General features: G+C 39.3%; 1 protein-coding gene across 1 annotated transcript in view; it reads right to left on the reverse strand.

Moving 5' to 3' along the window:
• LOC145774256 (alpha-1,3-mannosyl-glycoprotein 4-beta-N-acetylglucosaminyltransferase A-like) overlaps positions 1-12289 on the reverse strand; it is a 35622-nt gene extending 23333 nt beyond the window's left edge. The window contains exon 1 of the mRNA XM_082585448.1: positions 12205-12289. The gene's annotated coding sequence lies outside the window, so the exon portion shown is untranslated. The remainder of the gene's footprint in view (positions 1-12204) is intronic.
• Between the last annotated feature and the right edge of the window lie 4690 nt (positions 12290-16979).

Consider the following 16979-nt stretch of genomic DNA (forward strand, 5'->3'; position numbering starts at 1 on the left):
CTGGAAAAGTTTTCTGGACTTGCGACGCACCAGCAAATAAAAGTAAATGAAGAAACTTATGATTAAAGTTTTGTTTATTGATACAACAACAAAAAGCGATGCATATTATTTAATGTGACGTGTGGGCTTGTTTGTTTTCACAAAGTTTATTGAATCTTGGGAAAATTTTTGAAATTGCAACCCGCATTTTTCTTTCACTGTTTATTCGTGATCGATATTTGGTTTTATCACAGCCAAGGCAGAAAATTTTGCTTCACATAAATACGACGTAGCGAATGGGATAATAATTCGTAGTGCTTTCTTCACCAAACCTGGATAATCGTCATTCATTGAATCCAAAATTTTGCCGGATTTGCTACTATGAAAGGATCACGAATCCATTCGTAGTTTGAAAAATTTTCCGGGAAGTATTTTGCAAATTTCGACTCGAGCTTGGACAAATGTAAATAAATATGCTTTGCAAGCTTGAAGGGAAAAAACGCACTTGTAACCTCAACTCTTCACTGTTTTCAAACTGAAATAACACCAAGAAAAATGATTCAGAGTTTCCAATTTTTTTTTGGAAGGATAAACATCCAGTACTAGGTATTAGGGGGTTAGCAGTGGGGGTATTAGCAGTGGCAAATTTTTTAGTTAATTGCGGTGTAATCGGTTAAGTGCATGGGACACATGTGGTCCAATCCCAGCGGTCCTCAAAGGGTTAACCTCATTTTTATAATCTTAAACTGAGTTCAGCCAAGAAACGGAACTATTCTGCGACACCCTTGGAAAAGTGAAACGACGCACCAGGGCGTCGCGACGCACAGTTTGAGAAGTACTGTTTTACAGTATCAGGTTTGGTGGCCGTGCTTAACTATACTTATCGATGCAAATACCGCAATATTAGATCTGTTTATGCACGTCTTAAACCATTAAGGTTTTGCCACCTTTTCCTTTTGTTGGTTTTGTTACTGTATTTCTTTTTTACAATATCATTTCTTTTTGCGTTCTGACAAAGAAAAATAAATTGAATTGAATTGAATTGAATTGAAGTTGTGAACATATATTGATGACTAGAGGCCAATGTAATTTTGACTTTGAACTCTAGGCCAGTGGCGGCTCGTGTAATGGTGCTGTGGCGCTGCAGCTCCACCAATTTTTGGGCTCATTCTGCCCGTAAAACACGTCGTGATTTTTCATTATTTTTATCAAATTTGTTTAGGTTTGCAGACCTTTCCAACCTTTTCCTTTGTTGACTGGAAACGCGAGAGGGAAAGAAAAAAAGTTTCTCTCAGAGAGGGAAACTACCTCGTTGTCACATGACTTCCACTCAAGCTTGACCGCTATGATTTCGCTCTGTGAGGCGCTGTGATTTTCCGTGCACCGAAGCGCAAGCGTCATAAAAGCAAACAAACCAAGTCGAAGTCACGTGACAATGACGTAGTTTATCAGTCTGGCAATGCTAACGTTTGTCGTTTTGGCGCTGTCTTGAACAGCGCGCCTAGGGTTGCCATATTGGCGATTTTATCGCCAAATTCAAAAAAATTGCCCATTTTCAAAGGTGTTTGTCTACATATTTGGGGTTTGGTTATTTGGTTCTTTTTTAACTATTTTTTAGAACCGATTTAGTTTAATTAATTGTGTTTGGCGATTCCCTAACCTATATTAACTTACTTGCAGAACAATACATTGCAAAAGTGTTTAGCAACGCTTTCTGTCACAATAATGGCTGCAGCCAATACACCAATTCAATTTATTTTTCCTTGTCTTAATACAAAACAAACGATATAGTGTAAATAAAATACAGCAACGAAACCAACAAAAGGAAAAAGTTCAAACCGCACAAGTTTTATCTTAACTTTTCATTACAATTTAGAGCTGAAGATGCGCACAGAATGCACCAAATTAAGTGTCATTTTTCAAATTTTTCTGGGGGAGGCCCCCCAAACCCCCCGCCGTTTTACTCGCCTTCGGCGAAGACGCGGCCGGGCTGCGCCCGTCCGCAGCACCACCACTTCCACACCTCACGAGCCGCCACTGCTCTAGGCTAAATGTACTTTATAACTTATCTCTTTGAATTGATCGAATACCATGTCACAGGTCGAAAAGCCCTAATCCAGGCAATGCGTGTTCACAATGGTAGAAGCTAAACACCCACCGCTTAGTCACGTTATCCTTTTTAAAACCAAACACATAAAAACAATAATCGAATTCTAAACCACGAATGGAAGGAATATTGGACAAAAAGCGACCATATGGTGGAGACATTATCGACGATCCAGCGCCACGCTTCAGGTTTCTCGACATGTAACAGAAAGGAATGGACCAGTTACAGTAAAGTTTAATCCCGTCATGCCCAAACTGCTACTACTCTTCATCGATGGGGCCATCAAAACACACCAATTTGTCTAAATTGCAAAAATGCAGGCAAACTGTTGATCATTTGATTTTAGACTGTCCATAGACAGTCCATAGACATAGACATACACTGTCCAAGAAACTTTACGATAATTGCCTCTACCCAGTGATCGATTTCGAGTAATGGGTAGTACCAAATTTAAGTCATAAGTAGAGTAGACAACCGGAAACAGACATTGCCGTCGGCTGCAGCGTGGGTCAGGTGTACGTCGGAAGGCGTACACCGATGCATAGCGCTCAAGTCCGCTTTCCCGCAATGCAGGATAAAGATAATAAAACAAAACAAACAAACACTATCCGATGGTTTCAACACAGTATCAATAGCCGATCTTTAAACACTGACTAAAAGACAACGAGCTTCAACTGTTAAAATGCCACACGAAACTACTACGGTACTTCAGTGGGGTAGGCTAACTGACTGCGGTATCAATTAACTTCTTTATTTCGCCACACAATTTACGCTGAAAGAAAATCCATCAATCTTTGACAACAGTTCTTGCTATCTTACAACGGGCTAACTCATTTGCTGCTTTATTTGGGTTGACTTCGAATTTGTCAATCCTTTGTTATTCGTTTTACAAACTGTTCAAAATCCATAACCTGTCTGATGCTGCAGTAGGCCTAACTATCCAAAAGTTATTAGTTTTGGTTTGCATACCAGATGCTGAGAAGCCTGCTGAATAGCCTTCTAGCAATCAAAACATGTTTATTTTGCTGACACTTTAAATCAGCGTGTCCAGCTACCTTTGCTGTACAGCCCACTTTGCCAAAAACTTAACGACTTGCAAGCCAGTTTATATCACGCATGAATTATTATATTTTTAGCACATATCATGTTTGCGAACCAGTTTTGAAATCATGCCGGAGGCTGAAACAACCCATTGAAACATTTCCAGCTAAAAGTCAGCAAAGACACGCTAAATATATGATTGCAGTTGTTACTAAAAATTATGAAAAACATTATTCTTTTTACTGATCTCTTTCAGTGTGAGTGTGGTCGCAGTTTCTTAGATAGGCCTACTAATTGTTTCCACTTCAATAGGCCTACCACTAATGTTGTGTGTAGTGTAGCATGTCGGAGGCCATTTTCCAGTTCTTTTCGGTATCGGTATTCGAATGTTTTTAAACATTCAATTTGTTTCATAACAGAAAATGTAGGCTATTTTCACAAATGTATCTACTTCCACGCAACTAATAGGCTATACGAAATGTTCGAATTCAGAATCTATCTTTATACCGACTGCCTTAAAGAACTTCATTTTGACTTCATTATTGAAAGCAACAGTAGTTTTAGACAAATCGTTCCCAACCTTTTTTTATGCACACCTCCCTTTGCTTTAGCTGGTGTCTATCATCACGGCCGCTGAGAGGGTAGTTTGGGCCCGGTACCGATGACATTCTCGGGCCCTAAATGAAGACACTTAAAAAATGCTCTATACTTAAATATATGCGGTGGATTCCGCAAGTTCCAGGACTCCAGGAAAGGTTACGGGCCCCCAAAATCACTTCGGGCCCGGGTCCAAAAGTACCCCCTGTACCCTCGTCAACGCTACTGCTTATCATTCATGCCCTTGTTACTTAAAGCAGGCAGCATATAGCCTGAAAGATTGAAAGCAATGCTGTTCACGATCACTCATTTTACACGTTCTATGTTTGTCGTATCCAGGCTTGCACCCGGTGGTTGAAGATTTAAATGAAGTGAACGGTTAGGCAAGGAAGCCAATCTTTATGACCACCTTCAGGCATGCCTGTATCCTGCCAGACAAACAGCCCGCATGCTCTTGAGCGGTGTCGAACCGGCACCCTTTGAATTGCCGTGCCAGGGCTCTCACCGCTCGGCTATGCAGCCGACGTTCTATGTTGAATTACAATCTTAAGCTGCCGTATCGTTCAATGAACCACTGAACAACAAGCCTGTTGTAAATAAAGTTTATCTCGTAGGAGCAATTGTTTTCTTATCCCGACTGAAAATTTACTTTTTTTGACGAGAAAGGAGTGTTTGCAGAGTAAGATGCTTTCTGCCACAAATTAGCCGAATGCAAGTTAACTGAAGGCAGACAAGCATGCACAAGCTATAGCCTACATAAATGCTCTTAAAAGTGCTCGGCCTAGCCCTGTCTCTTCTGTCAGCAATGCAATCAACAGATGGCAATTAAATGATAACTACATCATTGACGAATTTAAGCATAATAAGTCCTCAGGATACGATGATATTCTTTTAACAATGATAAAGAGCTCCAAGTTCTTAATAGCTTTTTCTTAGCCAAGTCTTTAATAGGGGAGACTGGGGATAAGTGGGACAAAATTTTAAGGGTTCAGAAAAACGCAAATTACGACTTTTTGCTTCCCGAGATTTTATTACTAGCGCTTGTATTTTGTGGAGTTTGATGCCTTTCATCAATCCTGGATTGCATGAAATCATAGGTTTAAAGAGAAATGAATGGTTTGAATTTGAAAGCAGTGAGTCAAATGGGGATATATGGGACACGCAGTAGCGTAGCCAGGAATTTTGAAAGGGGGGGTTTTGACCACCCAGCGGCGGGGAGTCTGGGGGGCCTCCCCCAGAAATTTTTGAAAAATTACTTTGAATTTAGTGCATTCTGAGAGCATTTTCAACAAAAGTCTGGGTATAAGTATTCCTGTAAAATGGTGCTGTCCGGTGGCATGGCAAAAGGATAAGATCATGTTTTCTTGGGCATTTTTCGGAAATAAAGCTAAGTTTCTATGTTTTCTTGTTGTTAATTTTTGGCTGAGATATTTGAATGTTTGGTATTGGCAAAACTCGCTCTTTTAATGCAGTTTCGTTTAAAATTAGGCAAACTTTGTTTTAGAGACATAGAGACTGAAAGCATCATTCTCAATATCATGACGTCACATGCGTGCCAAAGGGGGGGGATTGTAACCCCCAAAACTCCCCTTTGGCTACGCCACTGGCCGGACACGTGCAGGAGAACTGGGACACATTGTTAGGAGAAGTGGGACACCTTTCGGTGAAATGGGCAATACAGAGATTGCACACAAATTTTGCTGTTAAAAGCTATTAAAACGTCTATAGATCACACATGTGTCATCTATACATTCGTAGGCCTAGAACACCCGAAGGTCAAGTTTCAATTCGCTTGCATGGGAATTCAAAATTCAAAAATTCAAATGCAAATGCATGGGAATCAAGATATGGGACAATTTACCTCTGAATATCAAAAAAACATGGAAAAAGGCTATGAACTGGAAACTTTGCATAAAACACTTCGTCAGTAAACAAGAGTTGTAAAAGCGACTACCATCACGTGACATATTTTTTTCCAATGTCATCACCCAACTTTATCTGATCCAGATCTTTACCAGATTTAGGTCATATAAACTGTCTGAGTATTTCTGGGTGTTTTCCTTTTTAGTAGTTTTTTCGCCCGCATTCGTTTCGATTCTTATTTTTCCCTTTTCACTTTCTTCTTCTTAATTGTTTCATTTCACTCTTTGAATAACTTAACTTTTGTTTCGTAGGCCTATATCTGTTTGAATGAGGGAGTGCAGACTCGACGACCTCTCGCACCTACATAGGGCTATACGGTCTTTCGCACTCTCTCGTTGGATGCACAGTGCACACTGAATGTTGTTTTTTTTTAGTACGTTACGTTTTGTTATGCATTCGAACAAGAATAAATGACTATAACTACGGTACCTTTCTAGTAAGAAGGCAAACCTAAATAGAAATGAAAACGGAAACGAGTAAATGGCAATGATGCCTCACAGCTGAGAAACCAGAGGTCCGCGCAAGTGGCACAACGCCAAAAAAACGTCGGTTTAATGTCAATCGTGAATCTTGATCGTATTGCCGCATTTTGACAATACACTTCTCAGCAAGCAGAGTTGGCCGTTGCATGTTGGTTAATATCATAAGAAGCAGTAAAAAATTGCTGAGTTACGTTGAACTTCAAGCTGGATACAAAGATTGATTCCAGTCTATGTAACAAAAAATTTCTACTGCTAGAAATAAATCAGAATAATAGGATACGACAAGATAAGTTTAATTAGTTTGAAAATTGTGTAAATATAATTTAACAAAAGCATTGTCAACTTGAAATTTCTCTCCTGAACTAAAAAAAAAACTGAAGGAAATGAACAATACAGTAAAAAGTTTAGCTAAACAAATTCAAATTATAAAAGAAAACTAATGAGAGAAAAAGCCCATGGCTACTTAAAGATACGGCCTGATTTGTCACATTTTGCAGAAATTTCAAAAAGCCATCTAAAATTACTGAACGAGGAAAATTTAGAACTAATGAGACCGATAAACCGGAACAAAAGGCCTACGTCAGACGCGAAAACTTACAAATCCATGGTGTACCTGAAATCAATTCTAACAGAGACGACGGAGAAGAAACCATATTAAATATTGCTAAATCACTACACGCCAGTTTGAATGAGAATGAAATTCAGCGAGTGCATCGCCTTGGGAAACAGCGCTCAGGAAGCAAGCCTAGAGCGATCATCGTTCGCTTTTTCAACTGTACAAAACGGAAGCAAATAATTAGAGTGAAGAAGAACCTGAAGGCAAACCACGATTACAACAATGCCTTTATCACAGAAGATCTCATCACTATAAAGTCCAAACTGCTTTCATATATAAAAAATCATTGCGACGCTAAATTTGTTCTTGCGCACACCATCAATGGCGGAATTCGTGTGATAAAAATCGGCAAAAAAGCAGGACTGGTAAAAGGAGATGGAAAAGATGAAGGTACTGGACAATGGCTGCATATTAATAATATTGTAATGATTTGTTTAAGGTTGGAATTGGTATTGACTTTAACAAGCTAAATTATGAATTTACTACTAAACGTAAATAGGCTACTTCATTGGAAACCAACTCTGACACTGAAACAGAAAGCAAATAAACTAATGTGTTGTTCTGAGAATGCGCCGGAAATTGCTTGCTCATGTTCAGCTCACTTGATTATAATCCTTTTGAATTTCTGCGTTCAAGTCAACTAGCCACGTTTATTTGCAATCCTTACGACAACTTTGATTTGTGTCAAACTCTAAACAAGTCGCTTGTAAAAAATATTAGCCCAAGTAACAATTACGAACAAAATTCTCCAGCACTAAATAGAAAACAAAATAAAACTAAAGCGTTTCTTCATTTTAATATTAGGTCTATTCAAACAAACTATAATTCTTTGTACAACTTTCTTCCGACACTACAAACCCTTCCTGACGTTATATGTATCACTGAAACTCGCATTAAAACAACACCATTGGCAGAGATGTACGTATACGCCGCGAATTCTACGCCGCATACAGCGACTCGACCATCGTTATTGCGTTTCTACATTTTCATCCAGTTTGCTCGGCTATGCAAACGGAAAAAAGTTTTATTCTATCAAAAATCTTTAAATGTATTCTCAAACTCATAAAAACTATCAACAGCAACTTTTGTTCGAAACTGAGAGACAGTAGCAGCTTAGGAGGTCTATCGGGAGAGCAATTAGTCACGCGCCTCCAAAACTAAGAAGACGCATTAAATTTTTCTTCGTTTGTGCAAACTTTTCTCTCTCGCTTTGCTCGCTCAGGCGCAATATAGCATAATGACATCTGTGGCATGGAGGCATTCGTGTTTTGAATCAGTCGCAGAAAAGAAGGAAGGAATTTGCTCGTATGCCCCTCAAAATAACTGAGAAATACTGCGACATTTCTGAGAAAACAAATTCATTCAACTACACTCAGGTTACACTAAATAAACAATGAAATTAATCTATCCTAGTGTAGGAACGAATATGAGATGGTAGTGCCGTTGAGAGGATAATTATGGCCCGGTAGTAATGAAATCTTCGAGTCTCAAATTGAGACATTTCTAAGAAAAACGGATTGTGTCCAACGAATACGAGGTGGTTTCGTAAAGATCCGGGATTCTTGAAATAGTTAGGAGCCTCTTTGCAAAAGTTACATTCATCACAAGCATGACGTACTACTCGTACTAGGCCTAGGCCTACATAGAGGCAAAGACAACATACAATGGGATTGTTGAAGCTGGAGTAGATGGGAGGGCGTAGTGCCATTGTCTTCGATGCAATTGCTCTGCAGATTCCTACATTTTTCAGTGCTTTCAATTGAACGTAGTCAGGAATTGTTTTAGTTCAGCAAATAGCCTACTGGTAGGTTACCTGTGTTAGAGCTTAAAACTTGGAAGAAAATGATTTGTCATTGGCCCATATGTCAGCATAGCCTACGTAAGTGGGAGATAGACATACATTTAAAACAGAAATAACCTACTTCGATTTGTTTTGACATTTCATTCGTTTTGGAAATCCAAGCAATTTTATACTGTTATGCGTTTAAAATAAAAGTAAAAAGTTGGAGAATCTCAGAACGCAATGACCTGCAAGACTAAGTTTGATCCAACACTTCTCAAGCTTGTATGAATGGAATCACCAGCTGAACGTATGAAACTGTCATGCGAAACTATACTAGGCTCGGCCACTACAGTAGTTTGAGAATCTCAAATAGACAGTTTCTGTGAGGTAGAAAGCGAAATTTTCTTTTGCTTTTTTCAGAGTTCATTTTTTTATTAAATTTTTTTCATTTTATTTTGAAGCAACTAATGCTTTTCTTGGCTTTCCTTCAGTGCATATTTCTGAAATGCTTGCAATAAATAGACAGTTTGAATTTGTCAGACAAAGAGTTTTCAAACCCCAGTTCTATTGAATGGTAAGCTGCTTTCCGGTTGTAACACAATGATTGTCCTTACGTTTGTGAATGCTTTGATTAACAGGATAACCTACTTGAATTGCTGGTCGTCGTTTGAGCTCTCATAGGTAGAAGGTATATTCTTTTACTACGCCAGTTTCCTTACTGGCAATAAGTCAGGCTGCTCGTCGGTAATATTTATTGCAGAAAATGGAAATTCAAATAGAGTAAATTAACATGGTTGGTGGCGAAAATTTTACATGATTTGAAACTTGTGTGCATCGTGTGCTCGTGTACTTGTATAAAATAATCCCTCTTCCCTTTGAACTCGAAAGCTTGTGCTGAGTTTCAATGCTAAACGGCCTAATTGTGTGACTCTTCTTCTTCTGGCTTTATTCCCACTTCAACTAGGATTGCCTGTGCGGATTACAGTCCTCCACATCACCCTGTAGGTATACAGCATCTTCTTCTTTCACTTTCATTTCCTTATCTTCTGCCACACAGTCTCCATCTTTTTGGCTTCCCTCGCTTTCTTTGACCAATTTCCAATTGTCTCATTCTTCTTCCGACATAATCTTCGTCTCAAGGGAAAATGAATTAGGCTACTTTCCCAACCCCAGTCGGGGTTGGAAAAGCAGTAAATGGGCCTTTCATGATTTAAGCTTTTAGCCTAATTATTGAGCTTTTGCAGCAGGGTTTTTCTTTTTTAAACAGCCAATAAACACTACAGTTACTGAAACGAGTGGGCCTTTAAACTGCCGTTGGCCCTCCCGGCCGAGAAATTTTTGTCCCCACGAACTTTCTGTCTCATTTGCATATTTTTGTAGGCCTAAGTGTTGCCATTATTGCTTACCGCGCGGCGCGCGTAACTGTTTTTACCGATTTATCTTTTTCTTGCAGTTTACAAAGTCAGCAGCCAATTTTTGCCCTTCAGATCTAAATCTAAACATTAAGCTTAAAAAAAAACGTAGCCTGGAGACACACCTAGTCAAGTATACTTAGGCTAATTCTGGTCACTCTAAAAGTAAGATTTTCCGAATTGATAAAGAATCAACCCTAACCCATTAAGTAACCCTATAACCCTACTTTTTTTGAAAAGCTTTTGTGCACCGCAATCATTAATTTAAAGAAAAAAAAATGACTTCGAGGGGTGTCGAACCGTTGTTCCCACGAACGTAAGGCACAAGAAGAAACCACTGAAATGAACACGTCAACGCATTAAACGCGGTATTCATACAAACTCCATGCCAAGTAACAGAAAGTTCTTGGGGAAAAACTTCGCGGCCGAGGGGCGGTTAACATGGCCCTGAGGTCCAGTGGCGTAGCAGCCACCTGGCGGTTCTGGCTCTGCGCCAGGGGCGGCAGGCTGCAAGGGGGCGGCAAAATGAGGCTGCACAGTGCACACAGCTCATGAAATGAAGTAATGCAAAATAAATAGAGAGTAAAACAAGAAAATGATTTACAAAAAGACAGCTAGCACACCTTAAAAAATTTATATATAGAACAACAGCTAAAAAGCTCGAGTTGCTTCTTGCGTGATGTTGGATAGCTGTAGCCTGTACTCCGTCTGTTGTTCAATTCTTAGTAACATTTATTACGTCATAAATCTAGAGGAGTTTCTCAAAGCTCAAAATGATAAAGTCGTATTTACGTTCTACCATGAATGATGATCGGCTATCAGCTCTATCGATTCTTTCTATAGAAAGAGACAACGTTCAAAAACTTGATTTTGAAGATATTATCGCTGATTTTGCTTCGGCGAAAGCTCGAAAAGTTCAAGTTTGAGGCGGCTATTGATCTTTTATTTGCCTATAACATTTGTTGTCCATTTTTTGTCTTTTATTTTTGGCTTTAAAGCTGAGACAGTGAGGTTTCTTTCTCAAGCCAGTGCCGGTCTTTGGGGTGTGCAAACCGTGCGATCGCACAGGGCCCGCAAATTAGGGGGCCCGCAATTTACTCAGGAAATGCAGTAATTTTTGTCGTTTCCAATGGAAAAAATTCAAATCGATTCACAAGCAAGTACCGTTATCCTTGAAGTCAGTTGCGGCTTTAGGAATTAGTAACAAGAAAACATGGAGACTCAGCTTTATTTCCGAAAAATGCCAGGGAAAACATGATCCTATCCTTTTTCTATGCCACCGGACAGCACCATTTTACAGTTAATATTCATACCCAAATTTTTTTTTTTTTGAGCATGCGCTCAGAATGCACCAAATTCAAAGTAATTTTTCAAAATTTTCTAGGGAAGGCTCCTCAGACCCCACACCGCTGGGTGTCGCCTTCGGCGAACACGCCGTCAGGCTTTGCTCGCTGGCCGTCAACCCCCCCTCCCCTTTCAAAATACTTAGCTACGCTACTGAATTGGATCATTGTCATTATGGGGCCCGCAAAGCACATTCCGCACAGGGCCCGAAATACCCTAAGACCGGCACTGCTCAAGCAATATAGAACTTCTGAGACGCGGCACATTATTTGTAATTATTTTTATTGAAAAGATTGCTTGAACATGAAACTATTTCAAAATTTGCTGCAGTCTACTTAGGGCGGCATTTTCAACGAAAGCCATGGGCGGCAGCATATGCTCCTACGCCACTGCTGAGGTCACCATTTTTTTAAATACCACGGTATTAAAATGGCTTACCCGCCGCAATTTTTAAAGCTGTTGTGATATAACAATATAGCAAACAATTTAATTATATTTTCTTTTACATGTTTGTGGTAGGCCTGCTTGAAATGAGATTAAATAATATTTAAATTACCATTGGTAATAAAACGCGGCAGATAATTACGCTGCTTGGCGGTTAATTTCAACTTTCAGTAGGCGACCGCGCTACGTAACTGCATACTGACATTTAAAAGCTGTTGGAGATTCTATTTTACTGTTATAAATACGTAATAGGCGCACCCGCTTAATAAGCCTAGAATCGTCCGGTGCCGAGGTGGGTTTAATAAGCGGGGGCTACTGCATTAACGTTCAATGCCCCTCCGATGGAAGACAATGATACTATGACGTCACCATCAGCCCTCAGTTTTAACAATCCCATTGCAAATGCATCTAGTCTGCAGACGTTGAATCAATGTTCACGTGAGCTGACACTGGAAAGCTTTCCTCAAGTGGCTTACCTTGTGAAGTCAAAAAACTTTACATCCACGACCTTCGTCAACCACGTTTAAGTTGTATGCCTATGCCGACAACCTGGCTATTGTGCACAATGCTTTGGGATGGTTCCAATTGAAGAAGACCCAACCCAGGATATTGCCAAGATGTCAGACTACCTCTACAGGTGGAAACTCAAGCTCAGAAAAACGAAAAGAGTGTCTCCTGCTCTTCATCTGAACAAAAGGGAAGCAAAGCGTGAGTTGAACATAAATATCAATAGAAACATCCTGCTCTTTAATCCTATGCCTGTATACCTTGGCGTTAGTTTGGACAAGACTTTCAAATATCTACATCACTTAGAATCAATCCTCCAAATGGTACATCACGCGTTGCCTTTATTCGTCAAATAGCAAGTACGAAGGCATTCAATTGACTGGAAAGAGCAGCGGTCGAAAACTCCGTGGCATGAGTTAATGGTGTGATAGGGCAAGGGCAGGTTAGTTGATACAGAAGGTTAGTTGATACACCACTAAAAATGGATTCCAGAAAACAGATTTTGTACAAATACCGCCACCAACTGGTGAAGAATAATGATTGAGTGGTGACATGATGACTTCGCTGTTATCCAATTTCAAGTTTGTAAAATAATGCAAAATGTTCAAAAATTGAGTTTTTTTGTAAAATTTTTCAAATTTACAATTCAGTTAATTCTTGAGTGTTTGAAAAACAGTAAAAGATTAACTTATTGGCGACAGGCAGTATATAGGTGTATAGTATCATTGCATAAATCAAATCATTTTTAACCGACTTAGTTAGATTGATGGCAGATACATTTTTGATAAAAGTAAGGAAAAGGTTAGTTGATATATTTTAGCCCAGGCTAGTTGATACACTGTATCAACTAACCTGCTGATGAGCCTAGCTTCAAAGCCGAAACACCTGTCTATTGCTGTCAATTCTTGCTACACTCGGCTGCCTAGAAACATTTACTAGGAAGAGGATACTGAAAAGTTTGGGTGTTCATCAGGACAATTATCGTTTCTAGCACGAGTTGCAACGTTCATCTGATGAAAGTGAAAGTAAAAGCAACAATAAACAAGTTGATTTATTGCTTCACTGACGTTTCGCGCACCATGACAATGCCCTTCCTCAGAGCGAATAGGCTAACATACAAAATAAAATTTACAAATGAAATTTACAAATTTATGTTGTATGTTATTCGCTCTGAGGAAGTGCATTGTCATGGTGCGCGAAACGTCAGTGAAGCAATATACCAACCTGGTCATTGTTGCTTTCACTTTCATCAGATGAACGTTGCAACTAGTGCTAGAAAGGAAGAGGTTAAGAAATTTGTTTTTGATATATTTATCAGCCAAAGTACAATAGCCAAAGGCAAATTTATTCGTTAGGATTAAGTTTATCTCCGATGCTTTGCCAACCGCTAGACATTTTGAAGTATGACGTCATTTTCTTATGACGCCAAACGTGACGTTTAAAGTTGTCCTGGGCAACGTATGATCATCCAGATTTTAGTTTAATAATCACAACCTTTCCTTGCAGTGAAGCTACCAGTCTGTCAGACGATGCGTGAACAGCTTCTTACAGAAATAACAGGCCCACAGCGATCTGGACAGCATTTATTTAATGCACAGGAAGCGTAGGCGAGTCGGGAAAACATTAACAATGGATCTAATAAAACTAAAAAACTTTGTATCGATGGAATCCATTTCTTTGTGACAACTATTTGCGCCAAAGAAACATTGTTTTACGTTAAACCAGAGGTGACGAACCTGCGGCCCGTCAAAGAATTTTGTGCGGCCCGCAAAACAATTTGACAATCGCTCATGCAAGACAAAAGACATTTCAAAACTATTTTATGCTTTCACTGGTACATCTTTACTTTGCTGTTTTCTTGCCATAAACACTAACTTTCAGGGTTTAATGTTAGAAAATAGGAAAGCTATAAGGTAAAGCAGTGAAAACACTATTCACCAACTTCATCTTGTATTTTTGGTCGATTTTTTACTGTTGTATGTTTCGATTCTGTGTAAGATAATTTCAACTGTTTGGGTTTTATTACTTTCATCTGCCGTTTGTTACTTTTCATGAATAATATCTTGAGTCGCTTCTAAAAGATTTCATACCGGTAGTACAGTAGGTTACGATTAAAAAGTTGTGTGGCCCGATAACTTATGTGTCATTGACAAAGTGGCCCGCGACCGCAAAAAGGTTCGTCACCCCTGCGTTAAACGAACGTTGCAAACTGATGTGATATATTGATGGTTTCAACAGTACAAACTTTGGTTCATGCACCACTTGTATTGTAGGCTACGTGAATCGTCATGCGTAGATAGATACAAGGGATAGCCTATCCCTGACTGAAAAAAACGCATGAGGCTCAAGTTGTCTACCTCCTAGTGATGAGCCCTGGTAATGGATTCTTGCAATCAAGCGAATGACAACAAATCGAGACAGCAATTGTAGCTCACAGAGCTCCATCCTGTACAGAGTGATGCCGAACCAGAGCATGCGCCCTTCATGTCTAATAGCTGTTCAGGGCGGCAACTTCGGTTGTCGTATGGGAAGGCATCACCTTGCTGCAGTTGAATGTGGAAGACTTGACCAAGTCTAAAATCGACATCTTTATTTAGAACAACTAGTGAAGGCCAACCAAGTAACAGCTATTCTTCTACAGGAGACACACGCCTCCAACAGTGCTGTTCTGAAAATTCATGGATAGGCTACACATTGGCTGCACAAACTGAAAAAAACTGTCATTTGTGTGATTTTTGAAAGCACACTTTTCACACAATTTAGTCACCCGAACCATCGTTAAAATTTTCAGTTGCCTTTGACAGAACATCAACGACCGACAAATAACCATATCAAGTTTCTTTCTTCCTATTTTTTTTTTGTAGCCTATAGCCTACTACTTGAGCCTGCCTTAACATTCAAGTAGGCCTACACCTGTTATATTAAACAAGCATGGAGATCTTTTGGTCCGCAATACATGGTTGAGAAACTTTACGCTTAATTTGGCGACTATGACCAAACCTCAAAGTATTTTGTTCGTCATGGCCAGCTGCTGTTTGTCTATCATTCAATCCGGTTATACGTTAGCTTATCTCGAAGGGAATTATACTTTTGAAGTTGAAACGTTTCTATCTGGAAATTGGATTATACAAAAGCAGTAGCGAATCCAAGGGGGTACTTGATCCAAAAAGTATAAAAAAAACATGTAGGCTAATCTTCTTTTGCAACTTTTCTTGCTTGCTTAAACCTATTTTAACCTGCGGCATTGGGTAGTGGGTACGCAGGCTTTCAGTAATGCATTTAATTAAAAACTTTTTCTTTATTTTCAAATGCGTAAGACGAGTTCAAAACAAAGTTAAATTTGTCACATTTTTCTGAGGGGCTATAGTTGCTATTTTCCCTTTCAAACTTTAACTTACGTTGTTTATTTTGTCTTACTGTAGCCTACATACTTTACTTTGTTGAAACGTTGATGCTCCCAAAAAAGCTTTTATCTATATCCGCTCCTGTAGCTGATAGACTACAACTGGATGACGCCATTCTCTTAAAGAGACTTTGGAAGGAAAAATGACAAAGTTTGCAGACCATTAGTCTAAATGCCAAGCAGTAGATTGAATCATCAAATAGTTCTGATTTTAATCTAAGTGCAGAGCCTTCCGACGTGGCATTGTTATTGGAGCGGATTTAAACTCACGGATTTGAGACTATGGATGTTATCTGGTCCGCCCCGTTTGCTCCGTAGTTAGCCTAAGTGCTTGACTCAAGATTAAGCGGCGCTGGTTCGGCTCTCAGGGTATGCGCTTGAACGCATTTCTGGACTGCTCTCCATTTAGCGGCATTTAGTGAATGGAATAATTCCCCGGCAACAACATTTCAACAACGGAAACTTCACTCTGCCAATCTTGGTAACCGACCCTGCGTCAAAAGCCTCTACAAGTAGGCTAGTTCTAGTAGCCTATGTGAAGCTACCGGAGGCGTTGTTAGTCAGAGGATATTTAAAACCAAACCATCCACAATGGAAAAGCATCTGCAATGCAAAGACAACACCTAACTGTTCGTTAAGTGGTGTTGTAACAGTTTTTGTACGCTCTGATTAAAATACTGTTGAACAAAAAAATGAGTTGACGCTCTCTTACTTCACCCTTTTCACTTCAAAATTACTCTGTATTTTTTTCTTTATTTTACTGGCATTCATTTAGAATTGTATTTGTCTGACTAGCTTCACTTAAAAAAAAAATGCAATGTTTAATTCTGGCAACAGTCAACCATATGCTATCTTATGACCTGAAGTCACTAAAACTGCGTCCGAATGGCTGATCCACCGAGATTGCTACATTGCGCAAATAATGTAATATAGCACGCTTATCAAAAGTTTATACTGAATGATTAGTCTACAAAGCCAGCGAAGCCCTCACGTTTTCAATTGGCCGTTTCACCTCCTTATTTCTATCAAAACTTTTTAATATAGGCTACAGCAGTTTTAGGCTACTTCTGAAAGAAGGCCGACAGTGGATCTTCAAAAATTAGCCGATTAGGAAATTTAGCCTAATTCGCGAACTGCTTTTCCCTTGTGTAATAACCTATTGGTTAAAATCTTTGTTTATTATACAGCAAATGAACTTCGTATAAACTGATTCTCGATTAACAAAGCAAACGATCAGCTTAATTGCCGCATAACCATCCGCGGTTGGTGCATCTGAGATCCGAAGCATCTCAGTTGTCACATCTAAGATCTGCTGTTTGGTATATGTGGCTTGAAGAGTGT

This window comes from Aplidium turbinatum, chromosome 7 (assembly GCF_918807975.1).
Source record: "Aplidium turbinatum chromosome 7, kaAplTurb1.1, whole genome shotgun sequence".
Taxonomy (NCBI): Eukaryota; Metazoa; Chordata; class Ascidiacea; order Aplousobranchia; family Polyclinidae; genus Aplidium; species Aplidium turbinatum.